This window comes from Urocitellus parryii, chromosome 11, assembly GCF_045843805.1.
Source record: "Urocitellus parryii isolate mUroPar1 chromosome 11, mUroPar1.hap1, whole genome shotgun sequence".
NCBI lineage: Eukaryota > Metazoa > Chordata > Mammalia > Rodentia > Sciuridae > Urocitellus > Urocitellus parryii.
In genome coordinates this window covers 50,161,098-50,164,766 of record NC_135541.1, presented here as the reverse complement: position 1 = coordinate 50,164,766, position 3,669 = coordinate 50,161,098, and the positions used below count along the sequence as shown (strand labels likewise).

Below are 3,669 nucleotides of genomic sequence, written 5' to 3'. Positions count from 1 at the left end.
TCAATTTTTCTTCATTTGTTCAGTCAATAAACATTATTACAAATATTTTAAGTACTTTTATTTTTTGATATTCTTTAAGTGTGTAGTTACGTGGTCACTGTAAGCTATATATGAGGGCAGATCTACAACTATTTTTCTAGCATCTAATATACTGCCTAGCACATAATGCCTCAGGAGACAGCAAGTAAATATTTGTTGGATTGAAGTAAGGGAATTGCAAGTCTAGAGGACACATTTACCAAACTAGAGATGAAAAAGAAAAAGTAAGGAGAAATGGTTGTTGTTAAACTTAATAGTGGGTGAGAGTCTGCAAATTAAAAGGAGAGCAAGAATACCCTAAGGTACTTTATAATCAGTGTGGTCTATCTGATTAATGCTGCTGGTTAGAATTTGGGTCTTCTGGAAAAAAAAAAAAACGAATGAACCATCTCCAGAGACTTTGCATTTAATATTCATATTGACTTCTTAACTTAGCATCCTCAAAGAGGCTGAAAATGATCCTTGGAATATGCAGAGTGATAGAAGGATGGGGTGAGAGCACGCCCCCCACTCTCCCAGGCCCAGATAAATCAACATAGACTAAGGTAAATTTAGATAGTTTTCTAAAGGGTGGAGGGAATACTCCAGAATGTTTAGAAAGGAAATAACATGCTTTCCATCTCTTCCTCCACTAGACTCTAGGAGAGATTTTAAAACATAAGTTTGCTATTATAAGGAATAAAAACCATTTAAGTAAGGGTAGAGGTTTAGTCTCAAAACTCCATGGCTTGCATAAGATAGGATTTTATTGTGTCTCTCTCATGATAGTTTGTAGGTGGGCAGACTAAGCAAACTTACACCTCTGCTCAAAAACCTAGTAGAGTTAGAATCCTTCTACCCTGTTGTTCCTTTCAAGGCAGTACTTCTCCAAAGTATGTTCAAATAGCCAGTGGATTGCTGAAATGCAGCTCTTGATACTATAGGTCTGGAATTGACCCAAGATTCTGCATTTCCTAAGAGTTTCCAGGCAATGCTGATGCTGGTAGACAACACTCTACAGCTACGGCACTATAATCATCTGCATGGTCAAAGATGAACGGATGGCATGTTTGTATTCCATTTTCAGGAAGAGGAAAGAGGACAAATTCAGGACAAGAAGTTTCCTTTAAGCAGATAATGTAGGAACAATATATGCATCTTCTGCTCACGTACAACAATCAAAGACTTAGTAAGATGACCACATCTGGTTTCAAGGGTACTGACAACTGTGCTTAACTTCTAGCCAGGCAGCCAGGTTACCATAAAGAGGAGGAAAGCATTGTTACCCTCAGAAAGAGTGTGTAGTCTGCAGTACAAAGACAGGGAGCTGAGAGCTTATAATTCAACAATATAAATAAAATGGACACCAAGAAGGAGAGGCACGGGCTAGATACTGCTTGAAACCTAAGAAAATAAATTTAGCAAAAAGTAGTTGAGGCTGGGGATATAGCTCAGTTGGTAGAGCGCATGCCTCACATGCACAAGGCCCTGGGTTCAATCCCCAGCACCACCAAAAAAAATCAAGGGTCATTGATAGCATTCCATTTTCAGTTTTCAGTGCCCAGCCTGTCCTCTGTGACTTGCTCTTAGAGGCTGCTGATATGAAAGGTAACTAGGAGTGACTCTGAGACTATGGTAGAGACACTGAGTTGACTCTGACATCTGCCTATGGTTTGAGAAAAATAAATGTGAACAGAAATGAAGAACAGAACTAAGCTTTTATGAAAGACAGGAGGCCAAATCCTAAAATAATCCAAGCATAAATCAGGAACTTCTGGACATAGTTAACATGAATTTATATCCCTATGCCTCACAGTTTATCCAAGATAGATTTCAAATTTTATCCATTTATAAGTACATCAGAAATGAAATTCATTGTTCAGCCCCTTGGGTATGACACATTTTCTCAGAGTGTTCAGTAAGAAATTTTAGGCGCTTCCAGTGAAGAAAATTGCATGACATTTTCTAGTTTCTCCACCCCATTTGAACATTCAGCATCCTCTGTTTTAAATAAGATTTCTTTGTATTTCATCTAGTTAGAATGATCATACTTCTGAAACTGAAAGGGGCATTATTAACAATCAAGGTGCATGTAAATCCAGGTAAAAGCCAGGACTGCCCCAGTGACCTGGAATGTATGACTTTAAGTCCAGGTGTTACCTATTTCATATTCTTTCTCTTTCATTTTACCTGCCAATTTTCAGGCAGAAGTAAGAAACATTAATCGTTGTACTAGTGAAGCTAGTTGTAATGAATAACCAGTTGTAATGAATAACCAGTACCAGATTACTTGCAATAATGAGAGATTTTGCAGGTATTATAGTTAATAAAAGTAGTGTACAATTATAACCAGGGAGGTAGGACTTGGATTCGTAGCTCAGTGGTAGAGCACTTGCCTAGCGTGCATGAGGCCCTGGGTTTAATCTCCAGAATAAAATAAAATAGAATAGAATAAGATAAAATAAAATAACTAGGGAACTGTACAATCAGTTACTATTGACCCTAGTCCTACTTTCAAAAATAGAATGCTCAATAGGTTAGAGCTCAACATCATTCAAGATACAGGATAAACTTCACTTTCCCCACCTCTCCATATACCTCTCTTGGGTAGAGAAATCTTGCCAGGTCTTCTCAAGGCACTTGGCTTTTCATACATTAAACTCACCCAATCACTAATAATTAAAGGTTGGTTAGCTCATTAAAAATGTGAACTTCAGATAGACTTTCTGTAGGGAAAAAAAACTGTTAGAGGACCATTTCCTCTGACTTACAGCATGTCATTAATACTGCTAAGATAATCCAAGCATAAATCAGGAACTTCTGGACATGATTGTAGCATGCAATAAAACTTAATAGACATTTTTCTAGTAAAGTGAACTTGGTCTATTCTACATATGTTTTTTGCTTTAAATGAAGCAAGTATGTAATTGATTAGGATTGAGTACTCTAATATGACCAAAACACTGATTAAATCATTTGATTACTTCTTCATAGTAGATCTGTTACCACAAGAGAGGAAAGGGGTTATGTGATAGGCAGAGAAAAATACAAATACTGCTTTGGACAAGTGGTAGAAGCTGACGGATGGTATAGGAGTTGTGGAAAATACCTCAATAGTATTGCAGTTTAAGCAGGAGCTGCCCTCCAAGAGGACAGCAGGGTGTGTCTGGAGAGGAATGTTTTGAGGAAGATGTTAACGCAGGACCACACAGCCTAGAGATTAATTTTTAAAAGCATTATGTAAGAAGGTGAGGAAAAAACCCCAATACTGTCCCAAACCATAGAGCCTCTGTAGGAGGCATAAATATGGTAATGCATAAAATAGCACAAAATGAGGAACAAGGGGTGAGGGGTCAGGGTCATGCATTTCTGTATATGACTTCTTGAATACTGCACATCTGGGAGAAAATTTTTCAGTGTGGGTCTTAGCTTGTTTCACTAGGGTGAGACATAGTTTTTAAGAAAATTAAAAGGAATCAAATAAGATGAATTTCTCATTTCAGTAAACTATAAAGCATATCTTGAGATTGCAGTTTTGTTGCATAGACTCCCTGCTTTAAATGTGCCACCACCTAGAAAAGTGAGACGTGAAAGGAAGTTTCTTTAGATAAGCCAGGGATTGGAGTTTTTGTTTCTCTTTTCCTCCTTCAA

General features: G+C 37.5%; 1 non-coding gene across 1 annotated transcript; it reads left to right on the top strand.

The window, feature by feature from the left end:
* Positions 1–1,458: 1,458 nt before the first annotated feature.
* Trnav-cac (transfer RNA valine (anticodon CAC)) lies at positions 1,459–1,531 on the top strand. The gene has a single exon. It is a non-coding gene; the product is annotated as a tRNA-Val (tRNA).
* The last annotated feature ends 2,138 nt before the right edge of the window (positions 1,532–3,669 follow it).